The 22409-nt window shown below is 40.8% G+C and overlaps 1 protein-coding gene across 1 annotated transcript in view; it reads left to right on the plus strand.

Annotated features, from left to right (window-relative positions):
- Positions 1 to 10219: 10219 nt before the first annotated feature.
- wipf1b (WAS/WASL interacting protein family, member 1b) overlaps positions 10220 to 22409 on the plus strand; it is a 29800-nt gene continuing 17610 nt past the window's right edge. Inside the window, exon 1 of the mRNA XM_036126863.1 lies at positions 10220 to 10439. The gene's annotated coding sequence lies outside the window, so the exon portion shown is untranslated. The remainder of the gene's footprint in view (positions 10440 to 22409) is intronic.

A 22409-nucleotide genomic window follows, 5' to 3' on the forward strand; every position in this document is an offset into this window, starting at 1 on the left:
ATGGCTACAGGTTTATAAAATAAACCAAGCCATGTAGACTGTTTCTACAATCATTTGTGAAATGCTCCATGGCACTCAGTGGACTCTAGGTGGTTCTGTGACAGGATGTCACCTGTGCGAAAAATCTAGTCGTGACATTTCCTCACTCCTAAATATTTTACAATGAGCTGTCAGTGGTTTTATAACAGAGTAGAGACAACTGAGACAGTCAAAGCAGGGGATCAAACTGGCAGCCCACCAATTGCAGGACAAACTCCCCGACTCTTGCACTGCTGTTGCCCCTACTGGGGAACACACTGCCAAAGTGTGCAAATAGTCCTTAGCATCTGGTAGGTTTTAGATATTCAGTGTCAAAAAAGATAGATAACAGTCACTTTACAGATTATGTAAATTAGCGTTCTTGTTTGTGTTGCAGAGCGGTGTTTTTATAACCATGGTGTTGCATACTTCCTAGGCTCAAAAAGATTAACAGAAGGCCCATTTATGCTGATCACCATGAGTTTACTTATATTCGACAACAATAGAGAAGACCTTTAATCTGTATAATGAACATTGTTCATTATGCTAAACCCTCTTTCACCCACTTCTGATGCAGCTTCCAAAAGTTCTCTGGAGTTTTTACTGGACTGGCTGTATAGACTGTGAGTCATTTCCATTAATGTTTTAAAATGATTTACTGACATAACCTCGTCTACAGCATCTAATGCAGCAAGCTCTTGACGATGGTTCATACAGTGCCATGTGAAGAGGTTAGGATAGCTTGCAGTCAGCCTGGTTGTCACCTGAGCGTTTGCCCAACACAACACTAGCTCCATCAGAAACAAATGCAATCCATTTATTTAAGCCACCCATTTCTAAAGCCTGCAGTGGCCAAACAGTTCAGCAAAGCTCTTCCTATACTTCTTTTTACCAGCTCCAGAAACACAAATTCAAGAGTACCTCTATCTATAGAGGCTTTAACTATGACAGTCAGCAGAGTTGTGACTGGCAGATGTATCCTCACCAATCAGGACAGACAGTTTGCTTGAAGAAGACACTATGCTGTTCACAATTTTTGGCTGCATTTCTTTTGCAATATGTTCCAAGATATTTGTGGAACTGTACCTTGAGTGGGGACTAGTTCGATGAGATCATCCTGATCAGTAAAAGCTTTATTGATCTTGGTAATCTGATGCTCTTCCAAATACCGCCTTGGTCTCAGCCAGCACAGTGTCTGATACAGTTCTCACCATACTTCCAAGCAAATCCTGACCACCCTTATGTGTAAGCTCCTGAGCTATTTCATGAGCCCTGGGCATCTCATACCCCCAAATCTTGTTCTGGAATGAAGACAGTGGTGTGGTAACACTTACAATACGTTACACACATTTTTATTAACTTCAAGGGAACGCCTTGAAAACTAATGGGTACTAATGGGTAATTAACCAGTACTTACTGGTGACCACCCAGTCCAGCCTTATTAGGGGACTACTGGTTATTTATTAGGAAATCAATAAAGGAATGAATCAGGAACTAATGGCTAGTTAACCAGGATGGACCAGAGAACACACAGCCATGCCTTAATGGGGGACTATAGGTTTTTGATCTCATTTGAGCCTGATAACTGGATCTTAAAGGAGGCCCACTCCTCAGATATGGAGACCCTCTTTTCTGTCAGGACTTCAGACTTTATGGTAATGCAAACAGCATATCCTGCAAATAAATATAAATGATGATAATTGTAGGATTTTAAAGTTTTTTCCTAATACCAGCATTACTAATAGCATCTGCAACTGCACTAAGTCTAAACATCCGTCCACAATTACATTCATTATTAACTGCTTACACTTTTGCACTATGACTAAAACCTGAAAATGAAATTATCAGACTTTATACATTACATTTCTATACTTTTTAATGACTATCCTGTGTGACCAGGACTATACTGTAAGATGTTTTCCAAGCATAATATACTTTACTTAGCTTTTAAGATCTGTGATTATCAGACAACCATTTACAAATGATCAAGCCATAATATATTAATTTTAGAATATTTTATCAAAATAATTATGTCTATAATTAAATGCTGCTCTAATCTGCACAATGTATGTGATGAACTAAACTTTATATACACATCTTTTTCTATATTTGCTGGTATTTACCTAACCTTCTGTCCCTCCATTCCAACCACAGATGTTTTTAAATTCTCTACTCCAGACGGCTGGCCAGGAGCTCACGTCTAAAAAGAAACGAGGAGTTTTACAACGGAGCATAGCAAAGCATATCTGTTTAGTTGATTATTGGAACAACACAATTTAACACAAACACGTCATTTTCATGTTCACGTATTTATTTAATGCGATCCCTGTAAACGTGCCCTCATGACACCCAGTTGATGTTTGAGCTAGCTTCAGCTAACTTTGATGCTAGCCACTTCTGCTTGCCAGGGGTAATGCTAGCATTAGCCTCAAACTAATGCTGCCTCTGTTGCTTTAGGGGCAGCTGGTTTCTAAAAAACATTAAAAAAAAGGGTCCGTTGTTGTAAGCATTGAAAACGCTCCAGCTGCTGCGTCTCTCGGCCTTTGCTCTCGAATTGAGTCTAACTGTTCCCGCCTACCTTCCCAGCCAATCATAAAGGAGCAGCTGATTAAGAAACCAATCACAGAGCAGTGAGCTGTGGTAGTGAGCTCAGCCATTGGCTGGGAGTCTCAGCTGGAACAGGAGGAAAGGAAAGAGAGCAGTGAAGAGTTTGCGCTGGTCCTTATAAGTGAATGTAATAAACACGTGCCGCATACAGACACATTGTCACGTATCAATGGCCGCTCTTATGTGCTTATGTGGAAATTTCCAAGCGTTTCTATTTGTACGTACACTAGCGAATCATGTAGACCACACCACTGCTTGACCTCATCGTGCTCGGAGTAAAACATCATCAGTAAGCATTTTGTTGTTGTAGTATTGCTTCATTTTGGACTTAGGTTTTTCCTGAGACACTTAGTGGGAATTTGAATGGCATTCCAGTTATTGCTGCAGAAATTTGTTTGTGGTAGAGTGTCCTTTGTCATCTCTTGGTTGTTGCACAACAGAAAAGAAAACCCATATGAATGTGATCATCTTGCTTCACTAACTCGTATGCTTGGTCATGGAACTAGTTTTTGCTTGTTGTGGGTTTAAGCTCTTGGCGTTCCCCAGTAGCACAGTGGGATGATCCCAGTGCCTGATGGGATTTGCGGCTTTCGGTTGTGTCTCCCTCCTCCTTGGTTTTTGTATAAATTTAACCTTAAAGAGCTTCTCGCTGCTGTGAACTGCTTTGGCTTCTACACTGGTTTGTGGTCAGAAAACGTGCTTGCAGTGAGCCGGCTCATGTTAGTAGCAGTAGAATTATTTTGCTGTTGCTGCGCTCACTTTATGCACGGAGCTCAGTTTCCTGTGTGAAACATGTGATCTTGGCATCACTCTGTCCATCCAGCACTGACACTCATGACCATGTGCCCCATGTATTTTTAGTGTAGCCTTCAACAATTTGTTTACCACCTCATTCTGTTGGCTTATCTGTGTAGAATTGTTCCTTCGAGGCAGCACTGTAGAAAATTAGTATTTAAATTTTACTGATGTAATTTATTCAGGCTTTAAATTCTAATTCAGCTTTTATCCTCTTTTAATCAAGAAGCCCAGTCAGCGACAAAAGACGGGTACCAACTGGACTTCTCCAACAACGTCACATGTATGGTGTGTGCACATTGCTGAGCTTCTTTGTGTGTGCTGTGAATTTGTGTTCCCACTGTTTCATCAGTTGCTACAGCCTGCACCATTTCTACATACTGGTTGACTTTATTAAGATGACAAGCTGGAACTTGAGACCAGTTTTGTGTAAAGGTCACTATGAGGAATACAATTATTTTGAATATTACCATTTAGCAAAGAACGGCTTTCTTGGTGTTTTCATTATGCATGGGAAATTGGCAGTAAAACAACCCGTGACCTTAGACTCTACTACCCAGCTAGGTTAAGCTGTTGAATTTCCTCTTTTGCATCTGATCAACTTCCACAAAGCTTGCGAAAGATCTGTTCATTGATAGTCAGCCTATTGGGCTGGAGTTGTTCCGCTGTGCTTTACATGGCACGTGGCTGCAGCATGGTGACATCAAGTCTATGTAGATGCTCTGATCTGTAAACACCGGGAGCCAAAATGAAGATAACGACATTCCACACATGCTACTGAAAAGCTGACAGTGCAATTTTCCTGTGTTTTACAGCTTTGTCATGCACTCCTGTCTCCTTGGACCCAAAATAGCAAAGGCCCAACTGACACATCCAAGGTCAATAATAGGTATGGCCACAAATAGCTATTAATAAGTGCCAAGAGCAATTATTAAATTAGTAAATTATTAAATAAGAAAATTTGTAAAAGTAATAAACTACAGGAAGAAAATTGTGAATGTCATTATATATATATATATATATATATATATTATATATATATATATATATATATATATATATATATATATATATATATATATATATATATATATATATATATATATATATATATATATATATATAATTTAGTTTCACTTTCTCTATGACTTCAGAATAACCCCTCTCTGGGTTTATAATTTCAATGATATGACATTCTTTTGCTACTAACACATCACCCGTTCCATTTCAGTATGGAGATCCAGCATGAAGTTTATTTTTCGATTGACACCTGCTGTGTTTACATTGTGTTGTTTTAACTAAGCAGTTTATTTTTGTCATAGAGCTAGTCTTTCCGGTTTTACATTTCATCATTTTAAACACAATTAACACTGACCAAAAAATATTACGGCTATGCCATTACACCCCAAAGTAGTCACATATCATTAGGTCACAAAGGGGAGCAGTAGCACTCAGAGAGTGGTCAGTATACTATGGCAAGGCTGGATCCTTCCATTTAGTGAAATGGATTCTGATCTGCCTCAAAATTAAGCTTCTTCTTATATATGTGGAGCTACACTTGAATGCACAGACAGGTTGCTCTCATGCTGTTTAGTAAAATGATCAAAGTGACCCATTAGCTTCTCACATTTTAAAACATTAGGATTTCCTAATTTCTTTAAGGTCACTCCTTACCCGACGATGATTTGGATGTGTATTTTGGTTGGAGTTGTTCTGTATTAGCAGTGTGGATTGCTGACACTGTGGCTGATTGCAGCATAGTGTGATGGGGAAAGCAGTAAAGTAATCTGCATGTCAGCAAAAACTAAAATGAGCTCTTAGATATTGAAGGAGTGTTTGTAGTCATGGTCTACATCTGCAGACTCTGCTCTAGTTGTTGGATGACTCATGATGTTGTATCATAAAGTCAAAATATTCAAGTTACTTTGTCCAGCAAATTCATTTTACTGTTCAAATGCTTGATTACAGGAAGATTCCTGTCTTCTGAGAAATTAAGTTGTAACTTCCTGTACCTGTAGTGATTGTAAAACCTTTGTGCCATTACACAATCAAGTCAAAACTTTGGCTGTCAGAACGTTCTCTGTAAAGGCCTGGTGTTGATTTTCCTTCGTGCACTACCCAGTTGCAGTGTGGGGAACACTGGTCTTTTTATAACTGCATTACCAGCTCTCACATTTTTTCCCCCTCAACGAATACCAGATTGGGGTAAAGAAAAACAGCTGTGGACACTGGAGGAAGCAGAAGTGTCTCTTCAGGGCGCTGCTGTGCTGCTAGAGTTTGCTGCTCAGACGTAGAAGCACGCAGAGTACTGAAACACAGGCGATGGCGTTTTGGCAGATTGCCTCGGACTGCATTGCGAAGCAGGAAGTGTGACACTGAGAGCACAGGAAGTGGCTGATGTGGAGCTGTGCGCTCCTTTTTGTCCAGCAGCATTACAGGCTACAAGCCATTGATTTTTGGGTCGAATATAACCTGAAAGTTTTCTCTGATGGGATAAGGACTGATAAATGGATGGCCTCCAGACAGCTTTTGTCCAGTTTAGTGTTCAACAACTAATAAAACCTCAGTACAAAGCTCAAATATGGTCAATATGGATTGCATATCTCAGGGCTATAATGAGAGGTTTCGTAGATGAAGATGAAGGTCAGAGCACCATAATGTAACAGAAGATTTGCTTTGGATCCATTGAAGAGCTTTCCTGGTTTGAGAAACCAATGTTTACATGATAGTCTAAATATAGATAAAAAGAGAAGACAGAAGAATATTGTTGCTAGTTGCAAGTTTAAGTTACATTTTGTATTTGAGTCTCTGTTTCTACTATTTTTCTATGGTTTTACGGCACTTGTGGCTTGTTTTTCATACAGTAGACTGACAGAAAAGGGGGGGGGGGGGACATGTGGCCAAGGACCTCAGGCTGGAAATCGAAACCGGGTCAGCCACATCAAGGACTAAGGCCTCCGTATAGGGTTAGTGTGCACTACCCCTGCGCCATCGGATCATGCCCCTTTTCCACCTTTTCACACTGATCATTTGTTTTGATCTAAAACCTGTCTTACAATCCCTTAGAGATAGGGCTGTGCTTTCAATCATATTTATCGTTCAGTTTCAGGTTGGGCCTAAAACAAATAGAAAATCAACACAATCATATAAAAACAATATTATAGCATATTCTACTTTGGCGGTAAGCTCTTATTTTGTAATGTCTACCAACTGAGGTACACTTTCATCCCTTTTAAGGGCTGAAGCTTCATGCGTTGTTTTTTTTTAAAAAAAAAGGAGAAGACAAGCAGTGAAATAAAACGTCTTATTGACGGGTGGGAACTGACACTAGGTATGAAACACGGAGGGCATCATGGAAAAAATTAACGTGTCAAACGACCAAAACTCTAAATGTACGAATCGAAGGGGCGAAATAACCAGCACCTGGCGGTAATGGCAGCATCACCAGCAGGGTTCAGTGCAGTAAGGGTCAGTAATTTCTGTTGAAACAATTCAGATTGATACTGTTTGCACCAGTCAACAAATCTATTCTACCTGCAAAAATGTAGAACAATAGACCCCTTGCAACCACGTGACTCCGTTACCCAGAACCCCTTGCGTGGCGGCCGTATTGGTTGGCAGCCACCCTTACCAACATGCAATCCAAGCCTTATGTGGATGAGTTACAGCCTTCTGATAAGGCATTTTACTATGCTAAATGTACAAGGATTGGTAATGCGGACCCTTTGGCACTTCCTGATATGGATTTTTCGAGCAATCCCGATGATAGCGCACAAACAGTTCACTGCCGGATGGATACGTGAACTGTCTGTTTGTTACCTGAATGATGTAGCAGTTGTCCGTGGAAGGGTGAGTTTAATATTGTTCAGTCGGCTGTCGTGAGGTTTTCGTGAGCGCATCCTGCTGTTCAAGCAGAGCTACGAGGGGGCGACCTCCGCTCCTCTCCGTCCCCGGCCCGGGACCCGCGGGGCCTGAACGTCGGTCGGCTCGCGGAGGGTTTGGGGAGGACAAGCGCTCCGTTCCGCGCGACGCGCTGGCCGCCTGTTTCGGCACGCCTCCGCTCACGGGGCGGGCCGGGTGACCTGCCGTGCCGCGCGGCCGCCGGTGCGGTGCGTGAGCTGGGCTCGACCCCCTGCTCTGGTTCCCTGTTCACCCACCGTCGCTCGCCTGCCTCTGCCACCACAGCGAGCGGTCCCAGAGGGGGCATGACGTACAGTGTGTACAATCCGGTCGCGCCGCACAGATCGTGAGCGGTGAACTTTTTAAACCCCGCGGTTCCGTTGTTAGCACACTGCCAGTCTATTATGGTAGGCAACCTATAGAACGACTTTTTGTCCCTCCCAGCACGATTCCCGCAACCAACAATGCAACAGGTTTACACCATATTGAACAATCGCTCCGCCGGCCATGCGAGTAATAAGCTAACTGTGCCAGTGCAGTGGTGGGCTGTCACGCTAGCGTGCCCACCAAGATGGAGGCGCGCACCCCCGATCACGTGACTGTGACGTCAGATGCAAGGGGTCTATAGTCAGCTGAGTGGGCGGGGTCCGGGCGGGGCCAGGCTGAGCCTGCGTGCTGATTGGCTGGCACCGCTGAGCCATGTGACTGTACGAGAGGGGAGGGGGAGCAGCAAGGTTCTCCAGTAAGGAATAACTGCAGAGCTGTGAGGGTGTTCCTACTGTGGGCGTTCCTACTGCGCGTCATCACACAGACAGGGAGACCAGTGAATCAGTTTAGAAGTGGGTGTACGCAATGCTGACGGAAAAATAGGCGGGTATACGCTGTATACCCACGTATACCCTGGACTACACCCCTGGCTATAATCTTATGCACCATGGCTTTAACATTTGAAGATGCTGTATTGACAAACAAATTCAAATGCGATTTATCTACTGAGTGCACATTTAGATCTGTTTAAAAATTAGTTACAGTAAATGTAAAATATGCTGTAAGCACATATTCACTGCGCCTAATTTTTTTCTAGATTTTATTATTTTAGTCTTATTCCAAAATAGATGTTTTATTTTTTTTTTACCTCGATACATGACGGCAATGTAAAGACATGCTTTCAAATTTCTGCAACTACATTGAAAATAAAAAAAACTATGAAATCACATGTACACCACTGGCCTTTGCCATGAAGCTCAGATATGAAGTCAGACGGCTCCTGTTTCCCCTAATCGTCCTTGAGTTGTTTCTACAGCTTAATTGTGGCCCACGGTTGATTGGACAGGATTTTATAAGGCAAACACCTGACCGTATAAGGCCCGACAGTCTACAGTGCAGGTTGGAGCGCAGAGCAAGCATGAAGTCAAAGGAATCGTCTGTGGTCCCCAGGCATAAATCTGGGGAAGGGTACAGGGAGTCTTCTGCTGCTTTGAAGGTTCCAATGAGCCACCAGGTCTCTTCCTAGACCTGAATGTCTGTCAAAACTGAACGAATGGGGTAGAATGGAGGTGACCAAGAGCTTTTTGGTCACTCTATCAAAACTTCAGCATCGCTGTGTGGAGAGAGGAGAACCTTTCCAATGGACGGCCATCTCTGCAGTAATCCACCAACCAAGCCTCTATGGTAGAGATACAAGAGAGAAGGCACTCCTTAGCTAAAGGCAACTTTAACTTTGCCTACTGGTGCCTGAAGGACTCTCACATCATAAAAAAATACAATTCTTTTGACAAAGATTGAACTGTTTGGCATGAATCTCAGGCATCATGTTTGGAGGAATCCAGGCATGTTCATCATTTGGCCAATACATCCCTATAGTGAAGCGTGGTGGTGGCAGCATGATATTGTATTTCAGTGGCAGGAACTGGGGGACTGGTCCAGAGGTTAAGATGGATGTACCAATGTACAAAGACGTCCTGAATAAAAACCTGCTTGTTGAGTGGCCCAGCCGGAACAGAGGCTGGAATTAAATTGAAAATTTCTGGAGAGATCTGAAGATGGCTGTGCACCCGTCCGCCCTGATGGAGCTCTTGATGTTCTGCAAAGAGGAATGGATGAAACTGCCCAAAATTTGTGCCATCGTATTCAAGAAGACTTGAAAGTCAAAGTGCTTCCACAAAGAAATGAATTGCTGTCATAAATTAACATTTTACTCATATTTCAATTAGTTGAGATGCACCTGTAAGTTTATTTTTGTTTTTTAAAAACCATTTCTCACTCACATACATGGATTATTTGGCCATGCTTCTTGCTACTGTGGGTCAAACGTAGGTGAATTGTATTTTAATGTCTGCTATTCTGCCTCTGAAACTAAAATGCATTTTTCGCTATGTTTTATCAACTTCCAGTTGGTTTATTAAAATGATCTAAATGTGTAGCTGTATAAGAGCAGTGAAGTTGAAAGCACATTTTCACAATGAAAACGTCTTACACATGAAGCATGTTTTAGATTTTTAGACCTTTTCATTACATTGTTCCAGTTTTACTTATACTGAGGAATCATTGCACCTTTGTAGCCAGATGGTAATTGTCTCTTTTTTTTTTTTTTTTTTTTTAGATCTTTAAGTAGATTTTAAAAGAAAATTCATATTACAGATTTGTAGCCTGAGTAGATAAGCACATTTGTTATATTGTTAGTTTGTCATGTGCATGGATGAAATATTGTCTATGCACAATATATCAGCTGTTTGCTTTATATTAGCATCTTTTTTTTGTTTTTATTGTGTACTTCTTTTTAATCTTCAGCCCCAAGTGGGCACTTCATCACCCCTCCTCCTCCCCCAATAGGCAAGGGAACTGAAAAAGAGGAAGTGGTGCGTTCCATATATAAGCGCGTGCTGAAGTGACACTTCTGTGAATGTGTGCGCTGTGAGATTAGAAAAGAGGAATCAAGAAATGCTGCAACACTGAATGTTAACGTAAAGGCTTTTGGATGCAGCTAATTTTGCGCTTCTTTGCGTTTACTGTTGCATGTGGCTGCTGTTCGCGTTTTGCCTTTTTATGCGGAATGAACGGAGGTGCTTCTTCTACTGTCTTCTGAACATACTGATAATCCTTCTATGGACACAGATTGAGTAAGTGGGCCTATTTTCATTCCAATGTCCCATGTTTTGTGATCTGTAAATGCAAATAGACGTTCAAGACGTAAGCCTTTTGCTACAAAAGTCAAGTTTTTCTGTAACGCTGCACGAACGATCCTATTTGCTGCTCATCTGTATATTGCAGTTGTGCAAAGAGTTGAGCTCAGTTATTTACTCGGAGCAGGCTTAAAGTCGTAAGGCATACCCAAGCCAGTGGTGGATAACTTGGAGAGTTATGTATACATAGTTTGCTCCGCAGGCTCTGTTCCAGTCTAATAATGGCGCTTTCATTGAAATGCCAAATCTCCGAGCTGTGAGAAAGAGCTATTTAGGAGAGACGGTCCCCAGAGGGTAGGCCTGCAGAAGTCGTTCAAATGGAGCAGATGAAGTTAAACAAAATCCAGATTTTTGAATGCATGTGTGTGTATCACCAGATTATTCAGCTCCTGCATGCTGTGAGGTTTCTCCGTCTCTTGTCTGGCATTCGTCAGTTTGACGTGATTGTTTTCATCGAGCGAAATCCAGTCCAACTCTTTATCTTTAAAGCTCTTAAGTAGCCCTGGACAAAATGGATGGGATTGCTGCCCTGCTGAACAATAAAAGTTTGTGCATGTAAGTGCAAAGAACTTGCTTTCATCAGCAGTGACGGGAAGACAGGCCGAGCTGCCATTTCCTTTAAGAGCTGTCAGAGTAACCGTTTTATAGGCGTCATAACTGCTAGATACCGCTGTGTGAACACACCGTAGGAAGTATGTCTGATTGCGCTTCAGAATTTCTTTTATGAGTCGTTTTAAGAAGTGAAACAAGGGGGATTTTCCAAAAATGACAGACACAATCTATGATGTAACTGGGTCCAAATGATGCATGAATTCGGGGATTTGATTGATTGAATGTCTTAATGCAACAACAGAAACCAATCGTACCAAAAGATTTGTTTTGAAAAGCATAAAAAGATTAGAATAAATAAGTAATGATGTAACAAGATCTCGTAACATTAAAATGAAACGATATTCTTAGTGGGATCCAGAGACTGGCCACACATAGCTTTGACTGCTGAAATGAAATGAGTTTAGAATGCTACTGTGTCTCCAGATATGCAGGTGTGGGCTTTACACCTCGCTGTTCAGTTTTTTCCCTCTAGACTCTTATTTTGATGAAAGGAAGGAAGTTGTTCTTGAGTTTTGCTATTGTGTTGACAGAAAGGGCTAACAAAGACGTCTTGTCAGGCCTCTGGACAACACATTCTCAGTGACGGATAAGCTATAAACGATTCGTAAACCCTCAGAGCGCAAAGATGGGGTAACCGTTAACTGTTAATCATGCTAGAGTTAGCATCGATTTTATAGCTTCCTGTCGCTGCTAAGCTCAAAGATATAAAGGAATCTGGACTGCATTTGATCATCCCTTATTTAACGTTTAATGTTTCAGCTGGTCATACATGAACTGGATAATCCTAGGATAAAAGGACATTCTTTGAATTGCACTTCTTTATTTGTCTTGGATCTTCCGATGTTCAGTGTTACCTTGAAGCACCTGAACCTGAAGGCTATTTGTCAATAGCCGTCAGGTTCATAAAATTTACAGATGCAATCAGATGAAAGAAATTCTCTGAATCCTCCAAAACTAAAGGGGGCGACAGTGGCACAATGGGAGGGGCAGTCACCTTGCAATCAGGAAGCTCTTGGTTTAACTTAATTCCAGTTTGCCCACCAATCTGTATGTCAGTGTGTGCGTGTTGGTATGACTGGGTGAATGTGGCCCAAGGGTGAAGCACATTGAGTGGACTAGAAAAGTGTTGATAAATTCAGTCCTTTTAAAGCTAATATGCATGGTTTTCTGTGAGTTCTGTTGACTTGCTTCACTGTTAATAGGTTTTTTGTTCACTATATAACTTAAGCTGTGCTACCCCTAATAGCTTTGTATTTTCTGTTTTTTAGTTTTTTTTGTCCTTTGTTGCTAAAACAGCTTCTATTGTCAAATATCCACAATAGATTTCTGTTCCTTTTTCGACCAGGTTCTCTTAACTTGTGTGAACATGTCGTTACGTCAAAGAACTTCAGTCTATCTCACAGTTCGAACATCAAGAAAATCATACACTACCAGGCAAAGGTTTGGACAGACCTTTGTAATTCAGTGGCTTTTCTTTATTTTTTATAACTTTCTACGCTGTAGATGTGTAGTGAAAATATCAAAACTATGAAGCGTACGTATTGAGAATTATGTGTAAAAAAGTGAAATGACTAAAAGCATCTTTTTTATTATAGATTTATAGTCGCCTATGTTTTGACTACTCCTCTGCACACTCTTAGCATTCTCTCAATGAGCTTCAGGAGGCCAATCACCTGAAATGGTTTTCCAACAATAAAAACGTAAGCTCCAGTAATAAAAAAGGATTGAATGAGAACATGTGTCCAAAGCTTTGACTGGTAGAGAATCTGTAAAGAACTTGACACAGTTTTGCTTTGGGAAGTGTCTGTGGCAACGAGCTAAGGTAGACAGAAATATGTGCTATCTGTTACAATGTCCTGTCTGCTAAATACTGGTCAGTTTGGTGGATTATGCATGTTAACATAAGAAACTGTGCAAAATGACCTTGCTGAGTCGAGGACTAAAATGACAGCAGCAGACCCACATCTGTTGCTGAATGGTGAAGCCGAGATGTGTGTTTGTGTGTAGTGCGTGTGAGCGGGCTCACAAGACCACGCCACAGGATGTTAGCTTAACCACTCAGCACAGTTTCTGCACAGTCTCGGACACATTTATCACGTTCCTGGACTCTATTCGGAGGGTCTAAATTTAACGTTTTCCAGAATTCAAAATGTCAGACGGTCAGAGCTTTCTGTTTGATCTGTTTGCTCAGTGAAGACACGCTTGTATGCTTGCTGTGCAATATTAGGAACTGAACCAGATTGAAGGGATGTTTTAGGTTTTGTGTTGTATGTATGTATGTATGAATGTATGTATGTATGTATGTATGTATGTATGTATGTATGTATGTATGAATACACCGCACACACACATATACGTGTATATACCGGGGATGCAAGTTATCGATTAATGAGTTAATCTAAAATTGATTGATATTGTCGATCAACTAACAATTGATAAGCGGCCATTTTTTTACAAATCTGAGTGTTTTCTTTCTTTCTGCAATACGTGAAAGGCAAAAAAAAATTTTATACAATATGCTGAATTTAAAAAGAGGCACATCATTATATTTTAACAATTAATTGTGCCACCTGTATCAAATAATGACTGAATAAACAAGAAATTGTGGGTTTCTCACTCATAATTAAACACAGGCATATTTATAAAATATAATACAGCAGGATTCCATCAGGTTACTGTATAGAAAGAAATAAGATGAATAGAATAAAATATGTGAAACACTTATAATCCTCACAAAAGCCCTCACTATCAACTGTGCTTTTGGCATCATGTCTTTTTCTATCATGTTACGAATGTTTTGCATAATGCCCTCTGCTTTTGTGACATCACATCCTCGCCTTTGGAGCAGTAGGTTTTGGTTGAGACGTTGACGCTGCTCTGCCATGCAGCATTAAACCGTGTAAAATAATCCCACACTGGACTCCATTTGGACCATTTCACGTTCCTGTTCTGGCATGCCTCTACCATGATTATTACTCTTACAGCTATCATGGGCTGCATATGAAACTTTCTGATTATAGCTCCCAGCTGCTGTTTATAGCTGCTGTTCCTTGACCTTTCATGAGGTCAACAGTAAGAACTCTATTGTTGCATAAAAAATGAGCTTCGGGCTGCTGTGTCTATTTCGGATAGCTTTTAACTTTGTCATTACGCAACGGAAACGTACATGGATGAATCTAGTCAAATCCGGGCCTACAGCCTAGCAAGAACTACAAAATGCATGCTCTCTTCTCTTCAGACAATTTCATTAATTTCCATAAGGTGGGTTGTGCTTATACATCATGTCACGCAAAGGATTTTGGGATTCTGTATAGCTCCTTAGCACCGGTAAAGGACATGATGAGCTCGCTATGCTAAAGGAGTTGTGATAGGAAGCATACAGGCTCCTTTTCCTACCTCCTTCCTTACTGACCACACTATTCGGGCAGCACTTGTCTTGGAGAATGCTGACGCACTTCCTCTTTGGCCGAAGTGTCCTTACCAGCCATATTCTGTCTATGTTTAATGATGAACTGCGACGCCCTCTTCTGTATGGCGGCCACACTACAACAGTGAAAGATGGGCCGTCTAATCAGAGCAAACTCATTTTTATCCAATAAACCATTATTAAACAATCGTAAGTTAATTGTTTGCATCCCTTATATGTCAGTGCCCACATTTCTGTCGGCAACTGGGTCAGTGTGTAGCGTTGTCATTTTTTGCAATGGGAAGGTTGTGAGCTTGATTACAGCTTCCTCCTTCACAGGTCAATGTGGTCTTGGGTATAAGGCACTTAACCCCAAGTTGCCTACAGATCTACGCACGGCTATGTGAAGTTGTGTGCATTAGTGATTGCGACTGGGTGATCATGCCTCCAGTGTAAAGTAGTTTTAGTGGTCAGTGACACTAGAAAAGTGCTTTATAAATTATGTCTGTTTACCATTGTCATTCAGTGTGTGTGTGTGTGTGTGTGTGTGTGTGTGTGTGTGTGTGTGTGTGTGTGTACTTACATCTACAGAATTGGAAAAAGTAGGTGCTAATGCTCATCATTGTCACACATGGGTTCAAACAAAGTCATAAACAGAAACAGCTGTGTAGGACGCTTAAAACTGGGCGAGGAATGTCCAATCTCTGCCACCAAGGTGAGCTTGTGAAAGACCTTTCATATCACAGGTTATACACTATCGCACAGCAACAAGATGCAAGGTAGTTCCACTGCCTCAGCTAGGTCTCTCCCAGACAAATATTTCAAAGCGGACTGGTGTTTCAAGATGCGTCGTTCAAGCTCATTTGAACAAGCATAAAGAAACTGACAACTGGGGGAGTGTTGACACACTGATGGTCTAATCAGAAGATGACCAGCAGTTTCACTGTCCGCAGAAGTCGGGCCAGAAGTGGTCGTCATGGATGAGTTGCAGCCAAAAAGCCAGATTTGGAAACGAGGCCAAGTGACTTACCTGTGCACAAAATCATAGGAACTGTGGTGAAGAAAATGGCAGCAGGTGTCCTGGTCTGATGAGTCAAAATTTGAAATCTTTGGCTGCACCAGAAGGCGATATGTCAGCTGAGGGCTGGAGAGTGGTCCAATAACGAGTGTCTGCAGGCAACAGTGAAGCATGGTAGAGGTTCCTTGTTAGTTTTGGGCTGCATTTCTGCAAATGGAGTTAGAGATTAGGATTAATGGTGTCCTCAATGCTGAAAAATACAGGCAAATACTTATCCGTCACGCAATGCCATCAGGGAGGCATATGATTGGGCCCAAATTTATTCTGCAGCCGAACAACAACCCCAAACATACAGCCAAAGTCATTAGGAACCATCTTCAGTGTAAAGAAGTACAAGAAGTCCTGGAAGTGATGGCATGGCCCCCAGAGAGCCCGGATCTCTATGTCATTGAGTGTGTCTGGGATTAGATGAAGAGACAGAGGGATTTGAGGTATTCTACATCCACAGATCATCTGTGGTCAGTTCTCCAAGATCTATGGAACAACCTACCAGCCAAATACCTTCAGATACTGTGTGCAAGTGTAACAAGAGGATGCTGTCTTAAATGCAATGTGTGGTCACAGCGAATTTCCACTTGATATAGACCTGTCTTCTGTTCAGCCACAGCACTTTAAATGATGAAAATAAACTATTGACACTTTCACTGTGGAAAGAATTATTAATTCACGGCAGTTTCTCAATCCTGCCTAAATATTTTGCAGAGTACTGTTTGTGAGTTTGTATAAATATTAGTGATTCCTTGTTTCCTCCAAACTTGATACCAAAGAGTTCAGTTGTTGTCTTATCAGACCTCAGCATTTTATTTTTTATGGCGCTGGGTCCTTCAGGTCCCTTTTGATAAACTCCAGGCGAGCTGCTATGTATCCTTTATCAAAGAGAGATTCAGGAAGTCCTCACAGAGCAATAACTGATCTGACAGGGTTGATCATCGAGTTGTTGGTCATCTCCCTTCTCCCCTGATTGTTCAGCTCAAGGAGGAGTCCTGGTGGTTCCAAGCCTTTCCCAGTTTTCATTTTTATTTATTTTTACAATTTTATTTCATTCCTTGTGTTCAAACAAAGCAATTAAACATAAAAACAAACATTCTAAAGCAGTACATTTACAAAGAACTTAAATTACAAAAGCGTCATTGATCGTTTTTGATGGGTAACCGTCCCAATCTGAATTTACCTCAGGTAGACTGCAGAAACATCTGAAGGATCTGTGGAAACAGGACCCACCTGAGCTCAGTTTGGAACTTCAGGACAAAGGCTGTGAATACTGGTATACATGTGATTTCTTAGTTATTATTTTTGATATATTTGCAACAAAAAATCATGTCATTGTGGGGTGTTGCGTCTAGAGGTTTGCTCTAAAAGGTAAAATTTGTATCATTTTGGAAAAGAGTGAATATTATGGTTGATATGAACTGTTTTATGGCGGATCGCTCTGATTTGTACCTGGTGGGGAGTGTACAAAACATTCAAATGGTGTAGGGGCGACAATACTTCTTAAAGTTCCTCGGGTTATTGTCAGTTCTGGTTTTATATGCTTGGTACTTCACACAAAAAAAGCCGAAAAACATGCAAAAAACATTTTCTTTTTGTGGGTTCTCCTTTTTTATAGCTATTTGCAAATATGTTAGTCAGCGTTGGTGTGCATCTTGACCGTCTCTTTAAAAACATCTTCTTCTCTGCTTCTCTTCCCTCTCTGTCAGAGGAACCACTGTTCATGCTTTTACTAATATTAGGCGGCATCTGAGAGAGAAAAAGAAAGAGAAGTGGTTTATTTCCTTTGTAGGTTTCAGCATACTGTGCTGTTTGTCATGCCGGAAGTTTCTGCATTCACTCAGAGCTGCATTCAGGGTCCTCTGCGAATCTAGCCGCTTTCTGACTCCACTGTGCTGCTCTAAAACTCAGCTTGAAAGTTACATCTTGAAAAGGTAGCCGTTAGCGGTGGAAAATCAGGGCGAAGCTTCCTGCCACAGCCCCCCCCCTCCCCCCACACACACACCTCAGAGCACCCCAGTAACTGAAGTCCAAACTGCTGTTCCTTCATCTGCAGGTGGTGTCATTTCATCAATACTTCAGGAAATGAGTCGACATGTCTCTCAGTATCTTTAGCAGAACTGTCAAAGCTTCTGAGTCATATTAAAGGTAATTTTAACCACAGACAAAAGTTAGACTGAAGGGCCTTCAGTCTCAGCCGTTCTCTCATGACCGACCTGTCCTCTACATTTATTCAGTATCGGATAAATTCAGTGGAGCCCCCATAGGTGAGGAAACTACAGATAAATATGATTGCTTTGGTGCAATGTTAATACAGATACACATTTATTCACACCCCTGAAGACAGTACGTAAAATAAATATTTTAGATAAATTCATCTTTTATTTTGCTTTCATAATGTCCCACTGAAAATGCTGCAAAAATGTACATTTATTTGGGAAACATTCTGTGTAGAGCAATAGTTGCTTTTTTACCAAATGTCCTGTCTCCCAAAGCAATTCCTTTAAACAGTAAACTGTTCCTGGAGTATAAATATTGTGTGACATGATGTAGCCCCACAGCTACAGGTGACAACCTGTTGTTTATGAGTGATTGTGAAAAGGAAGTATGTTCCGTCCTGCCATCACAAACGACAACATGTAGAGTTTGGCGACGTCTAAAGGAACTTTAGCTAGAACTGGGAACTTTGGTCAGGTGAACACTCCTGGTGTGGTTGGCTCGTCAAACACAATGTGATACTTGCAACACTATTTATGAAACTATCGCTTTCTTCAGAGCTATTACTAGAATCTCATCTTGTTCTCTTAAATCCAGTATTGTTTTGTCTCATGTGTTGGATGTGTTAATCAATGCCGGTCAGTAAAGGCCCCGTAGCTAGTCAACTAATGTGCGCTAACAGCAGCATGTCTCTGGCGTGGGACGTTTAACAGAGTAAAGAACACTAACCTAATTTTTGCAATATCAGTTTTAAAAAAATAAATAAAAATAGACAAGGAGTTTAGGAAGCTGTAGTGAATGAAACTCTTTTTTTTATTTTTTTTGAAGAAGAAATGACTGCAGTTCATAAAGGCCACAATGTTCACCTAAGGATATTGTTCCAGCATATCTGTTAGCAGGAGAATCCTGAGCAGCAGGAAGGCCTAATGAATTATTGGAAAACGTTTGCTTTCATCCTCCATCTCTCTTGGAAGATACCAGCTATGGACATGTTGGCAACTTTTTCAAATATGTACTTTTATAAAGAACAAACGCAGGGACTGCTGCTATTAGCAGTTAGCATAATGCAATTAGCAATGCTAATCATGTACATTTCTGAAACAAGATGTTAAAGGAAGTTAAGAAAAAGTTTGAAACTAGACCCATTCCCACACATTTCACTTATTCACACATGGGTGTTCTCTCCTCTCCTATTATGAATAAATGACAAAAGATTTTCTTATTTAAATCTTTTAGTAGTTTCACTGTTCACAATCAGTCAAATCTAGTTGGTTTAGCTTTTTATTTATTTATTTATTTTTTTTTTTAGTTGAGTTATTTTAAATGTTGTCACTTCCACTTTTTACATTTAACCATCCTCAAGTGAATCAGGATTTTACCGCAGTCTAAATCCATAACAGCATTAAAAAACTGCAACCTCTCTAAAACAAAAATCTAAAAAAAAAACTGCAGCCTTGGCATCTCTGGATATTGAGTCATTCTGGTGTCACTTATAATACTTGGATCAGGCTAGTATCATGACTCAAAACCTGCTTATCAATCTAATGGTCATGTTTTTGGAGTGTGGGGGAAAGCCTGGAGAAAAACCCATGTAACCACAGGGGTCACATGCAAACTCCATGCAGAAAGTGGTGGGATTTGGACCCAGGACCTTCCTGTTGCAAGGTAACGGTGACACCAACCTCACTACTGTACAGCCCAGCATCAAAACCACAGTTCAAATCACAAATGCTGCATTTACATTTTCCAAGCACTCTACTACAAAACATCCATTCACCAATTGGTTTACTGGTCAGTCATAAATAATAACCCATAAAATAAACTGGCCTCCTCAACACTAAGGTCTCCCTTTTGCTGAAGAGTCCCTGAAATATCACTGATTTCTAAATGAATTGAAAACCTTAAAGAAGAGGTCTTTGAAACAAAATACTGTTGGGATTTTCTTGTGGTTTCTGGGATAAATATTTAAAAAGATTTTTAATAAAGAAACAAACTACTTGCTGTGCAGCTTCTTTTTAATTGTATTTCTTTTGCGTCATCGTTCCGGCTAAATTATTTGCTTTAATTATTTACTCAAAAGCTTTTTGCGCTCTTTGAACGGCACATGTTGACGGCTTTATTGTCATTGCACTTGAAACCCTTGAAACTCACCGAAAACATAACAGACATCCGACTAATGAGCCAGATAGTAATCGCTCAACCTCTTTTGGTCGATGGTAACCCAGTAAAGATACAGCGAAAGCGACAAGTTGTGGAAAGAGGAGTTTACATTATTATCTCAGTTTGCTCCATTACGTATATATCAGACTCTGTTTCTGCTCTTCATTCACATAAGCATCGCAGATTGTCACTTCGTATCTGTAACCGTACGAGGGATCCTCTGGTGTTCCACTTGATTTGTTCTGAATGCAGGGGTTAAGAGACTGTGTGAAGAGACTTTATGTAGTACAGATAGAAACGAAGGTAAAAAAAAGAAAAAGAAAATCACTTTTTTTATATATAAAATGAGAATAGAGACTGCTGAGGTTTCCAGCTGGTGCACTTTCATGCTGGGTGAAGATGGTGATGCAGCTTCATATCTGCTTTTCTAATTATTTCTGAGAACATTAGATTTAAATTTAAACCACAGAAGCCTGTGTTCATGTTTCCATGAAGTCTGATTTCCGCCTACAGTCTCTGGGCTATTTAGGAGGAAATATTTGCAAACTCCAACATTCAGTCACACTCTGATGCTCACATGTGTGTTTGCAAATGTTGTCTTATTTAATGCAAGGCACATTTATCTGTATAGCGCATGTCAATAACAAAGTGCTTTTTATGTACCTAAGACTTTGTAAAACACAATTAAACTACATTGCAGTTGCATTATAAAGGACAGTAAAGAAAAGTTGGACCACAGACTGAAATTAACAATGTTTCAGTTACTAGTTTAAAAAGAACGATCAAATGCAACTATATGCAAATAGAATTTTACCCTCGGTTTTAAGAAACTTTGTATTTTAAGAGTTTTCTTGGAATGTGTTCCAGGTTAGTGGAGCATAAAAACTGTATTGTTCATTTTTTGCAAGCTTTTATGGTGTTTCAGCATGTTTTTGCCCCCATGATGTTCGACACTGGGAAATTTTTGAAAGAGAAAGAGATTTGAAAGATTTGAAAGAGAAATCCAATCAGCATTTGCGTAGCACTGCAAAACTTCCCACAACTGGTCAAATGACAACAAACGCCAGTGGATATAAGTGGGATTCTGTACGATAGACCAGATGTCTGCAGCTCCGATCCTCCAGGGCTGCTGTCCGGCAAGCTTTAGATGCATTCCTGCTCCAGCACAACCTAATCACAAGGCTGCATTGCCTCCTTGGCATGTCAGCGATTTCTGCAAAGGCCCGGAAATCAACCACTCATTATGTTCAGGTGTTTTTTAAGCAAGGATGCACCTACAAGCTGCAGGACCGCTGCCCTCTAGGCCGAGAGATGCAGACAACTGAAATAGAGCAACCAAAAGTACCGCTTAACTGTCAAGTAAAAGGAAAATGATTCATGGGTTATAAATAAAATTCTAAAAAACAGAACTGGAATGTGTTGGGTTTATCTGTTTTTAGCCGTCTTTGCTTCGAAACCTCCAAATAAAATCTTGTCCAATCAGTTTCCTCCTTTAGTTAAATAATCGGTAAATGGAGTCCGTGTGTGTAGTTCATTATTAGTATAAATCCTGCTGTTCCATGAAGGCCTCAGAAGTTTGTTAGAGAACAAGCAGCATCATGAAAATAAAGGAGCACAGCAGTCAGGTCAGGGAAAATGTGTGTTAAATTTAAAGGAATGCTGTTGTAAATATGAATATGATCTATGTACACCACTCCCTCAGTAAAACATAGTGGCAGCATCATGCTGTGGGGATGCTTTCTGTGACAGGAACTAGGAAGTTGGTCAAACTGAATGGGAAGATGGAAGGAGTTAGGATATATTCACACCAGGAAGGTCCGCTGGGTTGGTCCGGACCAAAAGCAGACTTTATTTTTCCGTTTTGGTAAGGTTTGCTTTTGCATTATACTTTTTGCAAGTGAACCATAACTTGTAAACAAAGCCACACATGTGGCGATCGTTGCTCCCATTGGACATTAATGGCGAGGGTGGGACGTAGCACAGACCTGGAATTGGAGGATCTACCATGGAAATGCTGCATGCAGCACCTCTGTTTAGCATATTTGTGGTGTTATTACAGCTGATAAATGCTTGTGAGTGGTAAGAGCAGCTCATTAATCAACACAGGTTCCACGACATTATTTATTACTAATTTTGCAACGGCATCAGACGATGTGTCCTGCAAGCTGAAGGTGTTCTACAACACGCTGGCAGCAGCAGTATGATTTAATTAATGCATTTAATGCTACGGTGGCTCGTTAAGTCCGGAGAGACACATGTTTTCTGTAGCTGATTCAGATCAGGGCCGTTTGGAAGGGGACCAAGACCACCTCACAGCACTTTGAATCGTCTTGTTACTGAAAAGTGCTTTATAAATAAACTCGCCTTGCCTCAAAAAGTGGATGTGGCAGGTGTGAATACACCCTTAGATGCAGAGAGATCGTGGAAGAAACGTGCTAGAGGCTGT

The sequence above is a fragment of the Fundulus heteroclitus genome, chromosome 22 (assembly GCF_011125445.2).
Source record: "Fundulus heteroclitus isolate FHET01 chromosome 22, MU-UCD_Fhet_4.1, whole genome shotgun sequence".
Taxonomy (NCBI): Eukaryota; Metazoa; Chordata; class Actinopteri; order Cyprinodontiformes; family Fundulidae; genus Fundulus; species Fundulus heteroclitus.